The sequence below is a fragment of the Phascolarctos cinereus genome, unplaced genomic scaffold (genome assembly GCF_003287225.1).
Source record: "Phascolarctos cinereus isolate Bilbo 61053 unplaced genomic scaffold, phaCin_HiC Scaffold_1;HRSCAF=81, whole genome shotgun sequence".
Classification (NCBI taxonomy): domain Eukaryota; kingdom Metazoa; phylum Chordata; class Mammalia; order Diprotodontia; family Phascolarctidae; genus Phascolarctos; species Phascolarctos cinereus.
In genome coordinates, this window is record NW_027555514.1 from 286,357,954 (window position 1) to 286,383,280 (window position 25,327).

The 25,327-nt window shown below is 45.0% G+C and overlaps 1 long non-coding RNA gene across 1 annotated transcript; it reads left to right on the forward strand.

Annotated features, from left to right (window-relative positions):
* The first annotated feature begins 7,215 nt into the window (after nt 1–7,215).
* LOC110205887 (uncharacterized) lies at nt 7,216–22,258 on the forward strand. The gene is made up of 3 exons (XR_002323731.2): nt 7,216–7,412; nt 15,759–15,820; nt 21,429–22,258. It is a non-coding gene; the product is annotated as an uncharacterized LOC110205887 (long non-coding RNA).
* The last annotated feature ends 3,069 nt before the right edge of the window (nt 22,259–25,327 follow it).

Genomic DNA, 25,327 nt, shown 5'->3' on the forward strand with positions numbered 1-25,327 from the left:
TGCATGGTGGGTGGAGCTGAGAATTGGTCTGACCATTCTGAAGAGCAATGGGGAATTATGCAGAGAAAGTGATTAAGATGCCCATCCTCAATGAGCCAGATTCCACTGCTCGGTGTGGCTTCAAGGAGGCCCACGACAAAAAGAAAGGCCTCCCATCTCTCTTTAGGTTGTTAGAACCACACATTTCACGGTCAAACAAAGTAGACGCCTCTAGTGGGGCATGACCCAACCAGTTTTGGCACGTGAGGCCAATGTAACCTTCCTGAGCTGCAAGAAATGGCAAATAGAATGAATGAGTGCAGAGAAACACGGAAGGATGTGCAAACGGGTGCAAAATGGAGCAAGTGGAGCCTTGGAAACAACGTCCACAGCGATGTCAGGGTTGTAATCAGTGCACGGAAAAAGCAAAGAAAATGATCAAAACTGAGCGTAAAGTCACGAGATCTATGAGAAGACAGGCGCTTCTCCTGCCTCGTGCAGAAGTGAAGGCACATGGCTATGTAACAGTGAATTTAACATTGATTTTTTTTAATACATTGGTGAGTTTAGTGAAACTTTTTTCTTCCTCTTTTAAATTCTTATAGGTAATGGCTGCGGGGGGTGGTAATGGTGGTATAGACAGAAGGATACAGGGGAAAATGAAGGGGAAACACCAATTTAAATTTATATTTCGAAAATAGAGGGGAAGGAGAGCTGGGTAAAGAGGAGGCCCCGGGGTCAGGCCTACAAGTTACAGAGAAGGTGCCAGCCTGCACTAGAGGAAGGGGACTCCTCCTCAGAGCCGGCCCCATACCCCTGCAACTGCAGGTCCAGGCTCCACCCTTATCCACCAAGAAAAGCAAATCCCGTCCCTGCAAAGAAGGGAGAGGGAGGCGCTAGGAAAGGAAAGCTGAGCCCTTCAAGGGCTGTGAGCACTCCCCCTCCCCGGTCTTTGTTCTTGTGTTTCCAGCTTTTGAGGCTGGTGGAACCAATTCCACCGACAGAGTTTGGGGCAGCTAGGTGGCAGTGGATAGAGCACAAGCTCCGGAGTCAGAAGACCTAAATTCAAATGTGGCATCAGACAGTTACTAGCTGTGTGACCCTGGGCAAGTCACTTAACCCTGTTAGTCTCAGTTTCCTCATCTGCAAAAAGAGTTATATAAAAGGAAAGGTCTAGTTGATTACAGGGAATTGAAAAACTTTTACATTGAAAAAATGCATTCCCATGCTCGGGGAAGACATCTCTCTCACTCACGAACAGGTTTGAGGCCTCAGTCTGGTTTAGCCTTTCTGCTGTTTACCGGGGTGTGGCTGCGGCACATGCTACGGCTTCTTGGACCCTCAGGTGGAAGAGCAGCCCTCCCCTCAGAGGAGCTGGTCTTCCTGGAGCGCCCCATACCTCCCTCTAATCCATAATAGATATGGCCCATATCAACAAAAGCTTTGGGGAGGCAGGAGGCCTCTCAACTTTTGAAGCGTGTGAAAGGGTCTCGAGACCAAAACGTTTCAGAGTCACTGCTCTAGCGAGTCCCAGTGTGAGGCGATGAATGAGCTTGAAATGCTCTTCTCAGGCTTGTTCCCAGACCCTGCCCATCCTCCAAGGCCCAGATCACGGCCTGCCCCGCGGAAGCTGTGCCTAACACTGATCCATCCCTTTAGCCTTTCTCACACTTAGCATTTGATTCCATTCTGCCTTGAACTGCTTGCTCTGCGCCAGCCAGGGTTGGGAGGATGGAGACTTCTCGGGAGGATGCCGAGGCTTGTCGCTGGAACACCTGCGACCTAAGGAAGCTGGGCTGCACACTCACCTCCCTCCAACGGGACAGGAAGCATGTCCTAGAAATGAACTTGGATAAAAAAAAGGCATTTCATTTCCAAATGATTGGCCTTCTTTGTAACTGTGCACATCCTCTTCTATGCACTTTACAGCGTGATTGGGAGAAGGGCTCGGGGCTCCCTTCATGACGGCTGCTCTCAAGGTAACATCACTCCCATGTTCTTTGCCAGTCTTATACAGTCCAACACGGGTTTCCTCACTTTGCCCCATTGTTCTAAATTACTTCCCAGGCCCTTAGGCTCAGTCTGAATCCAGGGAACCATGAGGAGGCGCTCTGTCTCTTTTCCTTTCTGTTTGGAAGACTCACATTCCTCTACCCCACAGAGCTTCCTGGAAGAAGTCAAAGGACAGCATTTTGTGTGACTTCTTATGTGCGATGGGCATTGTGTTTCTTGCCTTCTCAATGGGTGGAGAGCATGTGGAACTGAAAATAAAAATAAATTAAAAAAGGAAAGTAAAGGGGCAAAGGAAGGGGTAGCCCCTGGTGGGGATCGTTTTCTGCCATCGGGCTCTTGGGCCAAGCTGCCGCCCGTGCCTCGGCCTCTGCATGGGGCATCTCCTCTCCCTGCTTGCTTGGCGTTCTGGTGCTCCCTATCTCTCTCCCCCTTTTGCGTGGTCCCTTTTCTACCCACAAGCTTTTTTCCAATGGTAATGAGGGGAGGACCAACTTAGGGGTCCAAGTGACAGTCTCTTCAGTAGTTAAGCCTCTCCCCAAAGGCATGCTACAGAGAACAATAAGGAGCAGGGTCAGGATTTGAATCCAAGACTTCTGAGTTCCAAATCAAACGCTTCTCCTCGGGCAGACTTGGCATGCAGTCAGCCTGGAGTCCCCGATGCTCTGGGCTCGTGGCCATGGGCTCTCCCTGGGGGCAGGCTGAATAGCAGCAGATTAGAAGCTGAGCTTGTACCAAGACCCTAGAACTCGGCCCTTCTGCCCTGCCCTTCTCCTTGAGTCTGCCGTTTTCAGAGGACTCTTGCTGTTGCCCGACCAGTGAAGTGAGCTGGCTGTTAGATGTCTTCCGGAAGTCTGAGTACATTGCGCTTGCTGGGCCGGGTCCAACTCCCCCCTGCACTCCTGCCCTCTGGCCTTGTGGCTGGGCCTTTACTCCTGGCTCTTAGCCATCGCCCATTCCCAGGCCTGAGAAACCCTTCCTGCTCGCCTTTACCTCTAGAAATAATACTAGCTAACATTTATAGACTGCTCACTATCTCATTTGATTCTCCCAACAGCCCTGGGAGGTGCTGTTATTATCCCCATTTTACAGATGAGGAAACTGAGGCAGTCCGAGGTGAAGTGACTTGCTTGGGTTCGCCCAGCTAGTGAGTGTCTGAGGCCAGATTTGGACTCAAGCCTTCCTGACCCTGGGCCCAGCACTCTATCCACTGCACCATGCAGGTTCCTCAAGGTTCCGCTGATATGGCCCCTCCTTAAGAGGCCTTCCTAACCACCCCCGCCCGTGGTAGCTCTCTGCCTCCAATCATTGTGATTTTTTTATATATCCTCTATTTACTTATCTGTGCCTATGGCACATTCTGCTAGTAGACTGTAAGCTCCCTGAGGACAAGGCAGTTTCACTGTTGTCCTCATCTCCCCAGTCCTAGCATCATTGTGCCTAGCACGTAGTAGGTGCTTAATGCTCCCAGTTCTATAGTGCTTCTACTCTCCTTGGGCAAACTGCACGCTGATGAGGCTACAGAGTCAGTGGGCCTTTTTCCTTCTCAAGGGACACGGGAGACCCAACCCAGCCCTGGACGGGCTAGAGGGTTGGCCACTGAGTGAATGAGCCATGGAAACACCTACCGCACAGCTCGGGCCTACAGGCCTCGTCTTGGAGGCTCCAGGTCCTTGCCAATTCTGAGTATCACATGACAACTTGGATCTCGCACACAGATCTCTGTCAGTCACTCGGCACCAAATCCCTCAGCTTCAGCCCTTCAGTCTGTTTCCTCACCATTGGGGAAGGGAATCTGGGCTCCCAGAAAAGTGTGCTGGGATTTTTTAAAAATGTGGGAGGGCTGAACCTGTGCAGAAAACAGTAAAAAAAATCACCAATATGCCCTTTCCCTGTGTCGGCAGTGTCCGGGGCCTAAGCCTTGGGAGCAAAGCTGCCCCTTCCCAAGGAGTCCTGGATGCCGAGAGAACCTTTCCTGGTATCTTCAGGGAGGCATCTCGGGGCAGCTTCGCAGGCTCAGAGGGGCTGGAAGGCCCCCAACCCATCCCTGACTGCCTATTCAAGCCTCCTCCTAGTGCCCATGAGGAAAAGTGACCGAGGCCACACAGGTCAGTGGTGAGGAAAGGGTCCCCACAAAGCTCCCGATGTTTCCTACCTCTGGTCTCTGGCTGGCCTCTGCCTCCAGGCTCTCCTGGCTCCAGTCTCTGGCAGAGTGGACACAGCTCGACCTTGGCTGGAGGGCTGGCTCTGCCACTCATGGTGAGTCACTCAATCTGTTGGAGTCTCAGCTTCTTCATCTGCAAAATGAGGGGGCGAGCCACGCGGCGCTCTAGACACTGATCCAACTTCAATAGCTGGCAATTCATGTGCTACACGTAAGCAGCCAGCAAGCATTTGTTAAGCACCTACTGTGTGCCTGACTGGAGAAGGAAATGCAAACAATGCCAGTATCGTAGTCAAGAAAGCCCCACCTGGGCTCAGGAGGGGTCCCATGTGGCTGAAACGATTGGACAGCGTCATTGCGTACCTGGCGCTGGGCTCAGCTCAGTGGGAAGGACATTACTCTTTCTCAAATGGAGGGGGGCACGCTCCCCAGGGCTGTATTGGCATCTTAAAGCACGTGAATGGGGTAGGATAGTTAGCCCCTAACTTTACAGAGGAGGGCACTGAGGCCGGGGAGAGGTAGTGGCTGGCCTAAATCGCCAGGTCTTCAGACGTTGCCTGGGGTGGGAAGGTAAGCAAACTCCTTTCATTCTGTCTTTGTCCCACCGGGCCCTAGCCCAGAGACTGGGGCGGGTAGCCACCTAATTAGTACTGGCTGATTGGCCTTCCCGCTTCCAGGAGCGTGAAGGTTACAGGATCCTGGACTGAGACGAATTCCCCAGGAATCTGAAGGACGCCTGCAATCTTTACCGAGGGGGATCGGCCCCCACCAGGGACAGCTGTGCCACAAGGAGCAGTCAGAGTTGGTGGAGGGCTGCCGTCCCCATCGGTGGTGTGACCTTGACACTTGAGCACCTACTGTGCTCAGGGTGCTGTGCTAGCCCGCTGGAGGAGGGTGTGGTCTTGTTCTGCCGGAGTCTGCTGGGGGCTAGGACACGAACCCACATCACACAGTGTCACTTAGTAAAGTGCTAAGTGAGGCACGAGAGGATCAGTGAGCTGGCTGTTTAAGGCCTGGCAGGGGAAGGAGAGGCAGGACAGGCATGAGTGAAAACAGTGGCATGTTCCCTGGGGAAGCCTTCCTGCCTCTGCTCTTTGCTCCCCACATGCCCCTGGACTCTAGGACTCAGTTCCCTCCATATATAAATGAGAAAGTTGAAATGTGTATGGCTGATCATTGTTGGAACATCTCTACTTTCTAGCTGCTGGGCCTTTGTTGATCTGGAATGGCCTCTTCTCCTTAGCCATTCATTCACCTCCTCCTCCTGACCCAGAGATGGGAGATGGACTATCGAGTTCAGGTCCAGTTCGGCCAGAATGCAGGGCATGCAAAAGGAAGCCATGTGAAGTAAGTCTGGAAAGAGAATCATCGATTATGCCAGGAAAAGTCGTTAGAGTTCAGCGAGGCCCAGAGAGTGACAGAGTCAGAGCCGGCCACAACCGAGGTCCTCCAGCACTTTGGCATGCGGTCTTTCCACTGCCTCAGGCTGCCCACTAGGGAGGAGAGGGGGAGCCACGGGGACTTCTCCAGTAGGGGAGGGCTGTGCTCAGACCTGTGTGGAGGCTGGATTGGAGAACCCCAACTGGGAGCAGATCATGTGAGAAGGGATGAGGGCCTGGACCAGGGGGGCAGGGCTCATTAGTATATGACCTGTTTCATCTTCTCCTCCAGGAGCTCATAGGCTTTGTGAGGGGAGGAACTATGTGCCCAGCTCACTAGCTTGCACATAATAGGTGCTTTAAAATGTTAAATAAATGGTCTCATTTTGTGCTCAGTGTTTTACCCTGTATGTATACATGCACATATTATATGTATTAAAGGGTAGTTTGGAGAGGGAGGAACTAGAAGCTGGGTGATGGAGGAAGCTCCATGCAGAAGGGGGCACCTGAACTGAGTCTTGCAAGAAATGAAGGACAAAAGAGTTGGCAATCTGGCAAATGACTGAATGTAAAAGACCAGGGAGAATGGAGATGGCCTGCTTAGGTGACCAGAAAGTAGGGATCCCCTTGACAGAAATAGGGAAATTAGGAAAAGGCAAGGGCTTCTTGGGGAAAGATAATGTTTTGGACACGATGAGTTTGAGATATTTACAGAACAACCATTTTGAGATGTCTCCTAGGCAGGTAGAGATGTGGGGCCAGAGCTCAGGAAAACACTGGACATTCTGGATGTTGTGAAGGTAGAAATGGACAGATCTGACAACAGCCTGCAGGTGGAGGTGGGGAGGACAGTGAGCCTAGTAACCGGGAGAATGTTGGCAAACTTGACAGTAACAGGCAAGTTAGAAGAGGGGACAGTATTGGGGGAAGATAATGAATTGAGTTTTGGACATGTTGAGCTTGAGATGAAGGAGGCATCTCGTTGGGGGATGACCAGTAGGCAGATGGAGATGTTAACTAGGGCTGAATATGTAGATCTGGGAATCATCTGCATAAAGATACTAATTAAATCCGTGGGAGTTAAGTGCCTTCCCCCATCCATCCTGTCTATGCATATCTTGTTTGTACTCAGGTGTTTTCAGGTGGTTTCTCTCTCTACACTTCAAGCTCCTAGAGGGCAGGGACTGTCTTTGCCTCTTTTTGTGTCCTCCATGGCACAGCACAGTGCCTGGCACATAGTAGGTCCTTAATAAATGCTAAATGATTGACTGAAGAGATCATTTCGTGAGAGGTGCTATCCATTGGAGCGGAATCTGATCACTCATCAATAATCAATAAGGATAACTAAATTCTGGGGGCAGGGTGAGGAAAGATTCTCCCTAATTTGCAGAGAACACCGAGGCTCGGCAGAGGAGGGCCTGGCCCCTGTTAATTCCCGTTCCCCCCTCCCCCTTTGGCCCCTGGCGTCTCAAAGCCAACTCACAAGCTCCTTCTCCTCCCGCTGCATCCGTTGGTGTCTTTGTCTGCGTTTATGTCCCTCAGCCGTTGGACCTCCTCGCCAGGAGGCGGTTGGGGGCGGTGCTTCCCGGCTCGGGACCTCGCCAGGACCAATCCTGGGCTGCCGGCGTTAGGCCCCTCCCCCTCCCCGGACTCAGGACCCATCAAGCGGACGTTCCCGTCGCCTTGGCAACAGCAGCCGGGACGCGAGAACTGGTCGGGGACAGAGGGCTTCTGGCTTCCAAGGCGCGAGACGCTCTGGACGGGACTCCGGACAGGCCGGGACTGGGCAGCGCGGGACGCTCGGGCAGGTGGCGGCGGGGCTAGCTAGGAGGGGTCGCGAGGAAGAGTCCCCGCCCCACTCAGGGGATAGAGTGAAGCGGGTACGTGAAGGGCGGGGGGAGGGGATCCGCAGCCAGCGTGGGGCTGCAGCCAGGGAGGGATGAAGAGCAGGGGGCGGGGCTGATGTCCCAGGGAGGCGGGGCCGGGAACGGAGGAGGGAAAGAGAGGCCGGAGGAGGGAGGAGGACGAGAAAAGAGGAGGATGAGGAAAGAGGACAGAAGATGAGGAGGAAGGGGGAGGAGGAGAGAGGAGGACGAGGAGGCGGGAAATGGACGAAGTGGAGGAAGGAGGGAAGGGTCCTCAGAGCTCCCTAGGGACCAAGCATTGAGCCATGGGAACCCCATCATCACCTTAGAGATGGACGATTGGTCCAAGGGAGGGAGCCCCTCTACGAGGTTCTGTGCCCCAGGAACCACCCAGTGGACATTCCAGGGCTGTGAGAGTCCCGCCGTTCCAAGGCAGCTCATCCTATTGTGGGCGAGCTCCAATGGTCAGTTCTTTCTTGCGCGGAATTAGAATCTCGCTCCCACACTGCGCCTAGTTCTACCTTCGGAGACCAAGGATCTGACGCAGCCAGCGAGTTGGACGCAGTCATTCGTGTCTCTCTCACTTAAGTGGTCTCTTCTAGAGATTCAATCTCTCCCAAATCTACCAACGACCGACGGTTCCTTGGTCGGCCTGGCCACCTCTCCCTGGCATTGAAGTCTACAAAGCCTGGCTGCACGTGTACTTAGAGGGCCGGGACGTGTCTCTAGTTGCCGAGGGCCTACAAAAGCTTTCTGGAAGGACTCGATCCACAGCAAGAATGAAGAGGGCAGCCTTGTAAGATCAACGGAGAGAAAACGGGAAGAGTGGGAGAGACAGTACCGTAGCTTCCCTCCTAATAACGATGTCACTTTACGGTGTATCTAGTTCTCTACTCCCAGCCACCCAAGCTCGAGGCAGGGCTTAGGGATGGTTGTTCCTATTTGAGCTTAGGAAACTGAGGCCCAGGGATGTTAGTGCCCAAGACCCCAGAGCTGATGGTGATGAAGCTGGGCTTAGAATGCTGCTCGGACTCTAGCTCTCGGCTTTTTTCTTTTATCGTCTGCCCTGACCCAGCTGGCCTTTGCTTGCTTCTTACTTGGTACCAAATACAAGGCATGAATCGACTGTCCTCAGTAAATTTGTGTGGTGCAGTGAAGAAAGATCGGACTTTTGAAACATTAAATATTCATGCATGCACAATACTGTATTGGAGATCCTCCTCAGTTATGGGGCTTATGGGGGTTAAGGATTTCCCTAAATAGGGACATTTCTGAATATTATGCAGACCTGATTATACAGTTTTCTCTCCAGCTCCATTGAGCCTCTCTTTTAGGCACCATGGTCAAGGGTGTGCATGAATACTGAAATGGTATAGCTTTCCCACTGCCTTTTGGTTTGATCAAGTATAAATGAAGCTGTACAATAGCATGGCACAGTGATTAGAGAGGGATCTGGACCTCAGTGACTTGCCCCTATCTTCCTCACTCTAAGTCTGTAGTGTACCTCTTATGCCCTCCGCATAATCCCACTCTCACATGGTCAGGAAGACCTGAGTTGAAGTTCTGTCTCTGACATTCATTGGTTGTGTGATCCTGGGTGAGTGACTTCACCTCTCTAAGACTAGAGATGCTTTTTGAGCTGCATTGGTAGAGGGAACTCCCTACATTGATATGGCCAGGTCCCCTCTATCCTTCCCTTCCCTTCCCAAATATGAGTGACTAATGGTAACTTCCATTTCTATGGTCCTTTAAAGGTTACAAAGCATTTTCCTCATAATGATGGCAGTGGAAGGAAGCGTAGACAGATTGATTTTAAAGGCGGGAAGTCAAGACTTAGGGAGGGTTAAGAGATTTCCTTGTAAGTACTCTCTGACTCCAAGGCTAGTCCTTTACATTTTAGATGGAATTAGACCATTCTCTATTCACTCCAGGTGAGAGGGATGTTGACATGTCAAGTTTGGGAAACAACTTGGTTGGAGTCTAACTTAGAGTATGTGTACAAAGTTCAATTTGGCTAGAATGTGGAGAATAATGACAAAACTGTAAAGAAAAGTTGGAACCAGATTATGGAGGGCCATCTTTAAGTGCTAGGCTAAGGCACTGGACTAGGAGAACTCTGAGGTTCCTTCTAACTCCTTTAATGGTTGAAACAGCCCTGGGTTTGGAGACAGTAGATGTGGATTCCAGTTCTGGTTCTGTTACTTACTCACTGGGGAATGTTGAGGATGGCTTTTCCCCTCTGGACCTCAGTTTACTCCTCTATAAAATGGGGGCCTTGGACTTCTGTCAGACCCCTTCCAGGTTTAATGTTCCATGGTTCTAGGTTCTAAGTTCTCTTTCTGTTCTGAACCCTATGATTCTTAGAGTCTATGATTCATTAACCTACAAAGAGTGAGCGTTTCCTATGGTATTTGTCACTCTAAATATTATTCCTTTGGAACTTTCTTGCATTTTCCATCCATCTCTTCTGCCCCCTCAGGGGGAATCTATGCTGGTGATACTTTCAAAGTCTCTCACTGCCTGAATACAGCTCCACAGGAAGCCTCTTGGAGCCTCAGCATACGGCTTCCCAATATAAAGATGGCAACATCTGAGGAGCATCAAAATACTCTTTTTTCCCCCTCCCTAGGCAATGGGGGTTAAGTGACTTGCCCAGGGTCACACATCTAGTAAGTATTATGTGTCTGAGGCCAGATTTGAACTCAGGTCCTCCTGACTCCGGGCCAGTGCTCTATCCACTGTGCCACCTAGCTGCCCTGAGCACAAGGAGACAGCCTAGCTGCCCAAATATTAAAGGAGACAGCCTGGTATGGTGGGAAATTGGGGGGTAGGACGTCCTGGCCGGGCAGCTGGTGTTGTTTATGACATCTAGCCTGTGCTTTCATCTCCCTGTTAGTTGCTTTGTCTCTTTTGGACTCTCCATTTGACTCTTAGGTTCTTTCTTCCTTGGATTTGTCCTTGCCTCCTGCTTTAGTGAAATTGAGGCCACTCTAGGGGAGCTTCCTCCTCTCCCCCCCTCCCATTTTCTGATGCCTTCAGGGTTTTCATCCATTCTTGTCCTTCTCTTTGGCCACAGCAACAAGAGATCCTCACTCCCAGCTTTATGTGCCTAGGACCTAGCACTGTGCCTGGTGCTTAGTCAATGCTTGCTGATTTCATGATTGATTGGGAAGCTCGGGATTGGGTTCCTAGATGTGGTTTGGCCATGAACTCACTGTATCGTGTTGGGAAAGGGATTTCTCCTCCGCAGGACAGTTTCTCCATTTGTAAAGTAAGTAGATTGAATCAGGTCAAGCTCTGTGCCCTGGGATAACCTGAGATCTCTCTCAGGTTGTCAGAGTGAAACATCTCTTCAGAGGCTTTTGTGTTTCTTTGGAAACTCCCCCTTCCTAGTGAAGCGACATATGTTTCCCGATGAGACCAATGCCCTCCGACTGTGCTAGAGGTGCCATTTGGGTCGGGCTGGGCACATGTGGACTCTGGTGTTTTGATTTGTGTGTTCTCTGGATGCTGAGGCAGGGATGGGTAGAAGTTTTGCTATGAGTTGGATGGAAATAGCATCCATTAGAAGCTGGAGATCAACGTGTTTCTGGAAGATCTATGAGTAGGCACTCACTTGTTATCCAGCCTTTATGAAGTGCCCTCTTTAGGACAGGATACTCTGTTGGGCTCAGCACAGACTGTGTGAATGCTGAGTGAAGCTCAGTGAAGTTAGGCATGGTGGGGGGGAGGGGGTGTTTTCATCTCAGGCCTTTTGTGTCTCTGGTTTGTAACTGCTGTCCTTGCCTAGGTCTGTCCAGAGCATCTTTTTTTGTAACTAATACACTTAAGTCATGGCTGGAGCAGCTATCTTGGTCTTATGGATCAATCAATCAACAGGCATTTCTTTTTTTATATGAATCAGATTTTTATTCAGAATCATATGGCATTAAGTTCTTTACTAATATAAGAATGATAAGCTTTTGCTTATCATTAATTAATTAAATGATTAAACAGTTTGGAAAACTTGAAAGGGTTACACAATTTCCAAAATGCATTTGTTTTTTTTTGGTGAGGCAATTGAGGTTAAGTTACTGCCCAGGGTCACACAGCTAGGAAGTGTTCCAAAATGCATTTCAATCCTATCTCCTTTAATTCTGGGATCAGTTTATCATCTATTCATGGTTCCTGTCCATGACATAGGTGTTGATGCAATACTCCAATGGGTTTCCCATCTAATTATGTGTCAATATATGTTTCTCATCCACTTTGTTTTTGTAGCGTGGATGGTAATGCCAATCTTATATGTATCATAGTGAATCTCTCTGAGAAGGACTTGTAGTGTTCTAGATTTTGATATAATTAAGAAATATATAACCTGAGAATAGGAATATCTTGAAAATCCCTCCATAAGTAGGAAATTCTTTTTCATTTTGAACTTTGCACAAGATATCCACCATGATACTACTTTTAGTTGTCAATTCTTTTCCATTTTGTGCCATATTTGGTGTTGATACTAAGTGGCTCATTAAATGAAATTACGTCTGTGGACACATCTGTCATAGAATCTTATATAATTTTAATTTAAGAATGGCAGTTGCCCTATTTCTTTTTTCTTATTAATTTATTTTGATTTATGAACAATCACTTCCATAAGCTTTTGAGTTTTAAATTTTTCTCCCCTCCCTTCCCACCTCCCTCCCCAAGATGGCATACAATCTGATATAGGCTATACACACATATATATATATATACATTCCTATTAAACATATTTTCACATTAGTCATGTTGTAAGGAAGAATTAGAACCAATAGGAGGAACCACCAGAAAGAAGAAACAAAACAAAACAGAAGAAAAAATAGCAAATAGTATGCTTTGCTCTGCATTCAAATGCTATAGTTCTTTGGATGTGGATAGCATTTTCCATCATGAGACTTTTGGAGTTGTCTTGGATCTTTGCATTGCTGAGAAGGGCTAAGTCTATCAATGTTACTCATCACACAACTTGGCTGTTACTGTGTACAAGGTTCTCCTGGTTCTGCTCATTTCACTCAGCATCAGTCCATACACGTCTTTCCAGATTTTTCTAAAGTCTGCCTGCTCATCATTTCTTATAGCACAATAGTATTCTATTACATTCATATACCACAACTTATTCAGCCATTCCTCAATTGATGGGCATTCTCTCAATTTCCAATTCTTTGTCACCACAACAAGAGCTGTTATAAATATTTTTGTACATATGGGTCCTTTTCCTGTTTGTATGATCTCTTTGGGATACAGGCCTCCTAGTGGCATTGCTGGGTCAAAGAGTATGCACATTTTTATAGCCCTTTGAGCATAGTTCCAAATTGCTCTCCAAAATGGTTGGATCAGTTCACAATTCCAGCAACAATGCATTAGTGTTCCCATTTTCCCACATCTTCTCCGACGTTTATCATTTTCCTGTTTTGTCATGTTGGCCAATCTGATAGGTGTGATGTGGTACCTCAGAGTTGTTTTGATTTGCATTTCTCTAATCAATAGTGATTTAGAGCATTTTTTCACATGACTATAGATGGCTTTAATTTCTTCATCTGAGAACTGTCTGTTCATATCCTTTGACCATTTATCAATTGGGGAATGACTTGTATTCTTATAAATTTGACTTAATTCTCTATATATTTTAGAAATGAGGCCTTATCAGAGAACTGGTTGTAAAAATTCTTTCCCATTTTCTCCTTCCTTCTAATCTTGGTTGCATTGGCTTTGTTTGGGCAAAAACTTTTTCAATTTAATGTAATCAAAATTATCCATTTTGCATTTCATAATGTTCTCTATCTCCTGTTTGGTCATGAATTCTTCTGCTCTCCATAGATCTGATAGGTAAACTATTCCTTGTTCTCCATTACTTATAGGTATCAGCCTTTATATCTAATCATGAACCCATTTTGACTTTATTTTGGTATATGGTGTGAGATTTGGTCTATGCCTAGTTTCTGCCATACTCTTTTCCAGTTTTCCCAGCAGTTTTTTTCAAAGAGTGGTTCTTATCCAGAAGCTGGGGTCTTTGGGTTTATCAAATAGTAGATTACTATAGTCACTGACTTTGTCTTGCATTCCTAATCTATTCCACTGATCCTCCACTCTATTTCTTAGCCAGTATCAAGTACTTTTGATGATTGCTACTTTATAATGCAATTTAAGATCTGGAACTAGGCCACCTTCCCCTGCATTTCTTTTCATTAGTTCCTTTGATATTCTGGCCTTTTGTTTTCCAAATGAATCTTGTTTTTTCTAACTCTATAAAATAATTTTTTGGTAGTTTGATTGGTATGGCACTGAATAAGTAAATTAGCTTAGGTAGATTGTCATTTTTATTATATTAGCTGGCCTACCCATGAGCAACTGATGTTTTTCCAATTATTTAGATCTGATTTATTTGTGTGAAAAGTGTTTTGTAATTGTGTTCATATAGTTCCTAGGTTTGTTTCAGTAGGTAGACTCCTAAATTTTTATAATGTCTACAGTAAGTTTAAATGGATTTCTCTTTCTATCTCTTGCTGTTGGGCTTTGTGGGTAATATACAGAAATGCTGATGATTTATGTGGGTTTATTTTATAGGCTGCAACTTTGCTAAAGTTGTTTATTATTTCAAGTAGTTTTTTACTTGATTCTCTAGGATTCTCTAAGTACATCATCATGTCATCTGCAAAGAGTGGTAGCTTTGTTTCTTCTTTGCCTATTCTAATGCCTTCAAGTTCTTTGTCTTCTCTTATTTCTAAAGCTAACGTTTCCAGTACGATATTGAATATAATGGTGATAATGGAAATCCTTATTTCACTCCCCATCTTATTGGAAATTCTTCTAGCTTGTCCCCATTACATATGATGCTTGCTGAAGGTTTTAGGTAGATGCTACTTACTCTTTTAAGGAAGACAGCATTTATTCCTGTGGTCTCTAGTGTTTTTAATAGGAATGGGTGTTGTATTTTGTCAAAAGCCTTTTCTGCATCTATTGAGATGATCATGTGGTTTCTGTTGGTTTTGATGTTGATATGCTCAATTATGCCGATATCAACAGGCATTTCTTAAGCAGGTACTGTGACAGAAGCTGGTGTACAGAGATGAAACCCAAATGGTCCCTGCCTCAAGGGGAGGTGATAAATCAGATTCCAAGCTCCTTGAAGGCAGGGCTTATCTCACCTAAATGTTGGGCTGAACTGTGCTTTTTACCCCTAGCACATGTTTAGAAAATATTTGTTGAGTGAATTCTGCTGCTGCTGTGTATGTGTGTGTGTGTGTGTGTGTGTGTGTTTCGGTGTCTAGCATGAAAGACATAGCCTTGAAGGTAATAGGAGGCACATAATAAATTCTATTGAACTGTCAAATGGAAACATACAGTATGTAGAATAGAGACAGAATTGGCCTTGGAGTCAGAAAGACCTGATGTAAGTTGTATATCTGACCCATCCTAGCTGGGTGACCCTGGGCAGGTCCCTTAAGCATTCAGGGCTCCAGGCAGAGTGGGTGCTGACCACTGATAGACGAAAAGTTTGGATTAAAGCATGTGTGGGCTGTCCCAAAAATTGCAGTGCAGTTTTAAACTTTTAGTAGCTAGAACATCCTGCATATGTTTATTTGTCCACGTGTCTATAAATATACATATACACGTGTTTATTTTACATATGTATATATGTGTGTATCTATGTCTATATAGAGAGAGAAGGAAGGAGAGGGAGAGGGAGAAAGAGAGGAGAGAAACTGACTGGGGGAAGGGGAGATGGAAAGACAGAGACAGAGATCGACAGAAGCAGACAAGAACATGCAGCATAAGAGCCTGAGGCAGGCCCGAAGAGCTATGCACAGCGGCCTAAAGGAAGGGCTATTACTTTCCCCAAAGGCGAGCTCTCAAGAAGGTGGTGACATTTAAGCTGGTCTTTAAAGGAAGGCTTGCTTGGGTTCCAAGAGTACATCTTGGGGATGGGAGCAGAAGTTTGGAGGGGATTCCATGAATGGGGAGACAAATCAGTCGAGGTCCAGAGAGAGGAGCGGCTCTGGACAGGTACAGGACATAGTGACCTGGTCCCTGAGAGCAGTGGTGTGGAAAGGTTCGGGGCGAGGTGGGGATTGGGACTGTTCCTGTGACGTTATTAGTGTAGGGAGCTCTCCTATGAGGACACGCCCTCCATCAGTTCAGGTTGGCACCTGTTCTCTAACTTAGTCTTAGAGTGATGCCTGGGACACTGAGAGATTAAGCCACCGACCAGTATGTTTCGGAGGTGAGACTCGAACCTAGGTGTCCTTGACCCCAAAGCTGGCTTTCTATTCTCTATGCCATGCTGTCTTTCAGAGACCTTGAATCCCAGACTAATAGGTTCACTCTGTTCCTTTTGTTTTTCAGAATTTCCATATTTGGAATTATTAGGTCTTTTTGAAAATGAAAGGAGGGGAAAGGAAAGCAAGGTAAGTGTTTCTGAGCCTTGGTGTGCCTTTATGTTTCTGACTGTTCTACATGCCTGTTTCAGTCTTCCTTGCAAACAGGTAATGAGTTCCCTCATTCATCTTCCTTCATCCATTCATCTGTCCTCCATATTATTCAGTACAACCATTTACAGTATGAAGAACCTCCTATGTGCACAACACTGCAGGCTATAGAAAGATGACCAAACAGTGCTCTGATCTTGGCCTGCAGCCGAGTAACATGGCCTGCTCTCATCAGAGATGTGATACAAATATGGAATGTCTGGGGAGATGGGGTCTGGGCTTTCACCTTGTCAGCTTCTCTACATGTGGAAGTGTCCGCAGTCCAGGCAGCAATTGGTCTGCAATTTATCCTCTTAGAGCTTTGCCTGGGGTACTAAGAGGTCAAGTGACTTAGCCACAATCACTTAGCTAATATGGGTCAGGCAGGACTTGGGCCAGGTCCTTCTGACTCTAAGGCCATCCCTGTATCCACTGTATCCATTGCCTCTCATGCAGTAACTATTACACAGAAAAAAATATGAGACAAGAAGGGTAAGAAATGGCACTTGGTGTCTGAGGAAGATTAATTCACAACTCATGAGCTCAGGGAAAGCTTCCTGGAGTGGGTGGCATTTGGGTTTTGAAGGGTGGGCAGTTGGGCAACAAGCTTTTATTAAGCACTTACTATGTGCCAGGCATTGGGCTAAGCCCTGGAGTTACAGATACAAGCAAAGTGAAAGATGGTTCCTGCCCTCAAGGAGCTTACATTCTAAAGGTAGAAGATAACACATGAAAGGTGGGGAAAGGAATATATATCTATATCTAATCTATATCTATTTCTATATCTATATCTATATCTAGTCTATATCTGTATCTGTATCTATATCTATATCTATATCTATATCTATATCTATATCTATATCTATATATCTGTATCTGTATCTGTATCTGTATCTGTATCTGTATCTGTATCTGTATCTGTATCTGTATCTGTATCTGTATCTGCATCTGTATCTGTATCTGTATCTATACCTATACCTATACCTATACCTATATCTACACCTACATCTACATCTATATCTGTATCTACATCTGTATCTGTATCTGCATCTGTATCTGTATCTGCATCTGTATCTGTATCTATATCTATACCTATACCTATACCTATACCTATATCTACATCTACATCTATATCTATCTGTATCTACATTTGTATCTGTATCTACATCTGTATCTGTATCTGCATCTGCATCTGTATCTGTATCTATACCTATACCTATACCTATACCTATACCTATACCTACATCTGTATCTGTATCTATATCTATGTCTATATCCATATCTATACCTACATCTGTATCTGTATCTATATCTATGTCTATATCCATATCTATATCTATATCTATATCTATATCTATATCTATATCTATATCTATATCTATATCTATATCTATATCTATATCTGTATCTGTATCTATATCTATGTTTGTCTATGTCTGTCTATGTCGATATCTATATCTATATCTGATCTATATCTATATCTAATCTATGTCTATATCTATCTCTATGTCTATATCTATATCTATGTTTTTCTATGTCTGTCTATATCTATATCTGATCTATATCTAATCTATATCTATATCTATATCTATATCTATATCTATATCTATATCTATATCTATATCTATATCTATATCTATATCTATATCTATATCTATATCTATATCTATATCTATATCTATATCTATCTATATCTATATCTACATCTACACCTACATCTACATCTACATCTACATCTATATCTATATCTATATCTATGACTCTAGAGAGTCAGATGTGTAACTGGGAGGATGACCAGCCTGAGCTCGCCCTCAAAATGGAGGCTCTGGGAGGAACGTGCCAATGAGAGAAAGGGACCAGCATGGTGGAAGGATATTCCAGGCTGAGAAGGCAAGGGTGGGCAAAATTTTAGCAGGCAGAGTTGGCAACGGATGACATGCCAAGTAGAAGGAATGTTGTATGAGTGCAAGAATAGGAAAATAAGAAACAATGGAAATTGAGAAATGGAACAGGGTTTTTTTGGTGGGGTCGGGGGAGATGAGTTCTATTTTGGATGTGAGTTGTAGATTTATTTTTATGTGTGGCTTGGATGAGAGGCCACTGAGGTTCTTCTAATGCTGCAGTTCTGTGATTCTTTGGGCAGGGAGGGATCCCTGGGTGAGAGGTGGTGTGGTAGGACAAGGGACTGAGGGAAGCCAGAGTGTGAGACAGTAAAGTTGGATTGGTCAGATTCTCTTGAAGATGATGAAGAAAGGAAAGAGGGATCAAAGCACAGAGGATGGGCTGGGAGAGCTGGGTGGGGGGAGGGATGGAGGACCCTAGGGATTGAGGAGAGGATGAAGAAGAGGTAAGGTAGGAATGCAGTGGAGGGAAAGAGAAGTTGCTTGAGAAGCTGATGAATTGGAAGGCCAGGGTGTGGCATTTGAGGGGGCAGGTGAGGTGAAGAGGGAGAGCCTGATAGGTGGGGGGGGCAGCCTATGCAGAGGTATGAAGATGGAAGAGGGAATGTTATAGAGTGTCCTCAATTTGGCCTGTCTTTGGAAATGTAGTGGGCACGGTGGTGGGTATTATGAACCCATCAATGGAGGGAGGAAGATGCGGTATCCCTACCCCATCTCCCTTGCAAAGTCACAGCTGACAACTTCTGGTTGTTTGGATGGGGGTAAAGGCAGCAGGAGCACCTGCCCCTCCCCTTCTTGCTAGCAGAGAAGTGTTCCTTAATGGGTCAGGAATTGAAAGGCTGGCCTCCCGAGAGGCATGCCCTCCTTATGCAGTACTGTGGAATCCAAGATGGGACCTGGTGCTGCCACTTCACGGGCCTTCAATGCCTTCCTGACAGATGGATTTTCTTTCTCTGGCAGAGTTTCCTGTGTGGACAGGCAATGCTTCACCTCTGAGGAGGTAGAGCTGAGAGGGAACATGTGACTCAGCTTGCGACCTGGTCTGAGCAGAAGGAGTGGGCAGGATTTCAGGAGCCTGACTTGACTGTGCCTCCTTCCCTTCTCCCCACTCCTACTCTCCCCAATCCGGTCCCCCCTTCCTCCCCTCCCCCTCTTCTCTTGTTCCTTCTGCTCCTCTTCCCCCTTCCCATACTCCCCCCCAATCTTATTCCCTCCTTCTGCCCCTCTTCCCCCTCCCCATACTCCCCCCAATCTTATTCCCTCCTTCCCCCTCCTGCCCCTCTTCCTCTTCTTCCCCTCCCCAATCTCATTCCTCCTTCTGCCCCTCTTCCCCCTCCCCATACTCCCCCCAATCTTATTCCCTCCTTCCCCCTCCTGCCCCTCTTCCTCTTCTTCCCCCTCCCCCAGTCTCATCACCTCCTTCTGCCCCTCTTCCCATTCTCCCCCAATCTCCTCTTCCCCTGCACCTTCTCCCCTTCCTCTTTCCCTTCCCTTCTCCCTCTAAGGGCACAAGAATCTGAACATTTTTCTCTGAATTTTCCTATTTCCTTTCCTGTCAGCCATCAGGGGAACAAGAATCTGGAGGCTGTGTTCCTGCCTTCCTTCCCTCTCCTATCACTGGTCAAGGCAAACTCTGGGCCTCCATCCCTCCTTGCTTCAATTTCTGTCTTGAATCTCCTCTGAGGGAGCCTTGGATCGGCTCTCAGTTTGTCTGCCTGTCTGTGTCTGTCTGTCTGTCTCCATCAGTCTGCTTGTCCCTTTTTCCTTCCTAGAAAGGTCCTCAGGAACATGTACCCTTTTGAGCCTTGGAGAAGCAATGCAGGGCCATCTTCATTATAGGAGTAACTGCAGGCCTTACATTCCTAGGGTTATAGCTAAGAATTGTTAAGCTAATCATTCCCTTGACAGTCCTTGTACACCAGATTGGTATGTTCACGACTGAGCTCCCCACAGTGTCACTGTGTCCAGGGGGGCTGTTTATAGAAGATGAAAAGGTTCCACTAGACCACCACAGAAGGGAAGGGGTTCTCAAATATGGGAGTCCGCAGTCTTGTCTATTCACTCTCCTTCTTCTTTTCTCCTTTCACTAGGCGTGATCTACTCACTCTCTAGTTACTGCCCTCAACTCTGCTTATACAGAGGATTTGTTTTGTGTATTCATGAAGGAGAATGATGGGATATGGGTCACATGATCACTACAGCATAATACCAGCCCCCACCCAAAAAAGCAATGACTATTGGCTGGCTGTCAACTCAGGGGAAATCCTAGATTCATCTTTCACTTCACTTTTGGAAATTCATTTAAAAAAAAGACCAATAAGATTCTCTTTCATATAGCTTAGGGGCCCCCAGCTGGGGAGAAGAGCTTCTCTCCACACCTGCCCCTGACAATTCAAACAGGGAATTTGTGTGCCTATTTGCTTCTGTCTTTCTGTCTGTCTGACTCTCTGCATAACATGCCTCATTGTCTCTTTATCTTTTTTACAACTCCCTATTCACAAATAATAAAACACACAAACCATAAGCAGTTATGATCAATCAAAACTTTATCTAAGCCTGCAGTCAAACTAATTAAACAGAAAATGTAAACAACTTTAAAGAGCAGGAAAACTTTGGAATCAACATCTGCCACCAGAGGAAGGGGGGTGAGTGGGGAAGAAGGAGAGATAGGTTTCACCTTCTTTTGTCAGTTATCTCTGGGGGGAAAGGCTCCAACAATCATTATGCTCCAGAGACAGCTTGGTGGTGGTCCTTGGGGCCGAGGCCCTGTCTGTGGCTCAAACATCAGCCCTGCTGGCTGCCTCTCCTCTCCCCTGCCTGTTCCAGTCACCCAGTCAAGCCCTAGTGCTATTCCTCTGCTGCATGTCCTCGCTGAGCCCCCCTCGCTGAGCCCCTGTCCTTTTTCTGATGCTCCTCCTCCAGAGCAAGGTGAGGAGGGGCGGGGCGGCAGAGCCAGACGCTGCTGCTCAGACTCTCTTTAGTCTGCCGGCCAAAGAATTTCATTTTATTCAGCAGGAACTTAACTTTTCCTCTGAGTGCATTCCTCCATGTCAGAGAATAGTGCTGGGCTGCATGAAAATCACCTCAGAGTTTATATTCTGATTGTTTCCATATCTCCTTCTAGAGGAAAGCTTATGAAGTCATTTTGTGGAGTCATTTTCACTGATATGTCGAGAAAGACCAAGGAAGACCGAAAAGATCTCAGGAGTTTTGGTGTCCCAACAGATGTGGGGGTGCCACAGACTCAGGAGTAGAAGCTGGGGGGTTCTCCCTTCTGTCCCCAGTCCCCAGCCTCACTAACAAAGGCTTAGAATGACAGGTAGGAGGCTGGGACATAGAACAAAGTGGGAGTGATAGAATACTTCTGGAAAGGAAGGTTGGACCTGAATTGTGGAAGGCTTTAAGTGCCAGGCTGAGGCCTCGAGTTTCCCTGCCTGGAGTTGGGGGGACCTGAATTCAAATTCTGCGCCAGATACTTACTAGGTGTTTGACCATGGGCAAGTCTCTTCACCTCTGACTTAGTTTCTCCAACTATAAAACAGAGGCACCTGCCTCCCAAGGAAGACAAATGAGGTCATATTTGTAAAGTGCTTAGCACATAGTAGGTGCTTAATAAATTCGTGTTTCCTTCCTTTTTTGCGTTTTAGCCTCATTTTTGAGCAGAGGAGCAATGTGGTCACACTTCCTTGGAAGATGGATTGGAGAGAGGAGGGACCGAAAAGAGGGGAAGCAATTGGAAACTGGAGATGAAATGCAGGTTTTGAGGAACAGCCTATAGGACAATTTGGTTATCAAACCCCATGGATAAAGAATGCCTATTGTTCAGATGAAGGTTTACATTTGGAAGGACAGTCCACAGAGCTGGTCCCTTAAGTGTATACGTGTGTGTGACACACCCACTTCCCTCCCCAATGGAAAACACACACATCTACATATATACATACATACATATACAAATGCTTTTTCCCACTCGTGTATTTATACATATAGCATTTATAAATTTTGTATAAATACATCAATGGGAAAAAGTCCTGATGTTTTTGTAACACTTTAAAATTCACACTTTACATGCCTTGTCTCATTTGAGCATCAGAACAACTCTGCTACATGGAATTGTCCCCATTTTTAAGTGGCAGAAGCTAATGCTCAAAGGATAACTTGCCCATGGTCCGTTATTTATCGTCTCTGTGATTTGTTCTTTGGCCCACTTGTTATTTAAGACAATGTTCTTTAGCCTCCATTAACTTCTGCAGCTTTAGCAGGTTAAGCCTTATTAGTTACAATTTTATTGCTTTGTGATTTGTAGAGGATGTATTTTAGTATTTTTGCCTTTCTGAATTTATAAGTTCTTTATGCTCTGCCATATAGTTGATTTTTGTAAATGTATGATGTGATTTGGGTGCTTCTTAACATTTCCATTCAGTAATTGGAAAACGATTATTATATTAAATTTTGGAACATTTTATTCAGATCCTTAGTTAATTTTTTTGCTTATCTTTCTATTAGAGTTGTCTAAATCTGAAAGAGATGTGTTGCTATCACCAACAATTAGTGTCTTATTACCTAGGTCTTTTTGCAATTCCATTTTTAAGTACTTAGCTGCAATGCCATTAGGTACATGCATATTTAATTTTGATAGTTTCATTTTATATGGTGAAGGCATCATATATATGACATAAGAGACATTATATTTAAGCACATTGTAATTTCCCTGTTCGTCTCTCTTGACCATATCCATTTTTACTATTGTCTTGACTGACATCATGACTGTCCTTCCCACTTATATAGATCCATCTTAAACATAATAAATTCTATCATCCTTCATTTTAATTGCATAGATTCTTTATGTTATGTGTGTTTCTTTTATATGCGCAGATTTGGGGTTTTGCTTTCTAATTCGGTTCTTTACCCTCTTCTATTTGTTGGACAAATCTGACTCATTAACATTGATGATTTTGATTTTTGTTTGTTTTTATTCTCCATCAAATTCTGTTATATTTCTTTCCATTTCCTTTTCACTTTCCCTTTCTGGAAGAAACCAGCATTAGCTATAACTGCAGTTTATTGTGCTTGGGACAATTTGATCCTGGTCTGCTTCCTTCATCCTACCTTCCCAGGACAGGCCCAAATCACTGGATCTTGTACTCAACTTTAACAGAAAAAATGGTCCCTAGCTGTATTTTGTATGGCTTGAGGCATCCCCTCTCTGAAGTCATCCACTGAGGCAGAGCCCTCTCTCCTTCCTCTTCTTAGTCCAGCTCAAATGAGAACATGGTTCAGTCCTCCTCCTTTCCTTCTCACCTCTACCTCCGTGTCTGAAGAAAAAAGAGCCCTTTTGTCCACCATCTTCCTTCACTTGGGCATTTCTTCTTGAAAACACAGAGAACTTGTCTTTCTTTTTCTTACCTCAGTGATGCTTGGACAATGTGGGACTCACAAAGGACAATATTCTCCTCTCTTCTTTCAATATTTAAGTGCCAAATCATCACCTCACCCTTTTACTTTCTCAAGTTTCTTTTGTATTCTGTTTGCATTCCAAGGATTCAGTTCTAACTTTCTCAAAAGGAATTCTTCGAACTTATTATTCTGATAAAAGACCATTCTTCCTTCTCCCTCCCTCCTCCTAATACAAAGTTTGCAGGATAAATTATGCTGTGGTGTAATCTATTTCCTTTGCTTTTTTGGTATATCATATTCCAGCCTTTTCTTCCATTTCTCATTGTTGGTGATTAGTTCTGGGTGATTATGACTAGAGTTCCTTGGTATATGAGCTGGCTTTTCCTGGTCACTTGTGATATTTTCTCTTTGACCTGAAAGCTCTGGAGCCTGACTACTAACTATTTGCATCAGTTAAATGTGGGGTTACTCTCTGTTGGCATCCTGTGGATCGTGCAAATTTGCCCATGACTTACTGGTTCCAACAATTTTGGGTAATTAAAAAATGACTTCTTGAATATTTTTATTGTTACTTTATCATGTTTTACAGGAAGGGCAATGATTTTTGTGCTTTCTCTTTGTGTTCTGTCTTCCAACTTAATTATCTTTGCTTGTAGAGATCTCTCATATTCTTCTGATTTTGCTATCTTTTGATACAATTAAAGATTGTTCTGTCATTGCATTTGGAGTGCCCTCAGCTCAGCTCTTTGTTTTAGGATGTCCACTGCTTTGTTATGATTTTCTGGCTTCTCTTCTAAACCATAAATCTTCCTTTTGAGTTTTTCATTAAAAGTTCTAATGTCACTCCTTATCTCTTTCTTCAGTTCTTTTTTAAATGGCTTTTAAAAAACCATTCTAGGAGTAAAATGATCATCTAATTATTTTTTCCCCTAAAGTTCTAGTTGAAGTTATTGCATAATTCTCTGTTTTTATGGAAATTTCTTCCTGAATTAAAAATATTTATTTTTATTCTGAACTTAACAAGTACCAAATAAAATGAAGATTTCCATATAGAAGTTAAAAAGAAAAGAAGAGGACTGTATCTGAAACTGTAAATCTCCATTCCATATAGTTTGCTTTTCCTTTTAAGCATGTAATAAATATAACATGTAATTTTCAAATTTTCAAAGCTGTCCTGTTTGTGTTTCCTTCTGGTCTTCCTTTTGTTTTTTGTATTTTAAAAAATGTTGCAGTGTCCTTTTCTTCCTTTTCTTTTCTTTAAAAACCCAACTGCTAGGCTTCTATACTTCAACTCCCTCCTTTTCCCAATTAAAAAAAAAAAGAAAAACAAAGCCCTTGTAACAAATATTCACAGCCATGCAAAATAAATTCCCACATTGGCTATATCTGAAAATATTGATCTCATTTTATCTTGATTGGTGAGAGGGGTAGGATAAGAGGTTATGGTTGGAAAGTGATATTTGGAAGTTCAGAATCCTGGAGGTGCCACCATTCCATGGTGACTGTGTAGGCCAATGGTGATGTAGTGTCATAAAGAAAGACCTTGGATTGGATTGGATTGGATTGGAGAAGACTAAAGAATCTCACAGCCAGGTTGTAGATAAGTCTTTTATACTGATGATGGTTGAAGATGGAGTAGAAAATGTCACTTCAGATAGATGTGACATTTTGGCAATTATTTTACTTTTTAATTAGCAATAATTTATTTTCTCTTTCTCACACTTCACCCTTCCACTGGGAAAAAAGAAAGAAAAGCAAAACCTTTGTGACAAATATGCATAGTCAAGCCAGACAAATTTCCACGTTGGCCACGGAAAGACATCTGGGTATTGCATCCTTCCGCTCTCCATCTGGAGGTAAGCAGACTGCCTCATCAGCAGAGCTCTGGTTGGTCAGAGTTCTTTAGTCTTTCATGTATATGAATGTAATGGAATACTATTGTGCCTTAAGAAATGACAAAAGGGACAATTCCAGAGAAACTTGGGATTTGGTTGTATGAACTGGTGTAGAGAGGAGAGGGCAGGACCAGGAGAACCATTTCTACAGTAACAAGACAGATAGGATTAAAATCAGGGAGAAAGTGGAGAGAGCAGCTTGGAGCTTGACAGGTAACAGCAGTGATGTGGAGTAGGTAACTTATAGGTGGAAG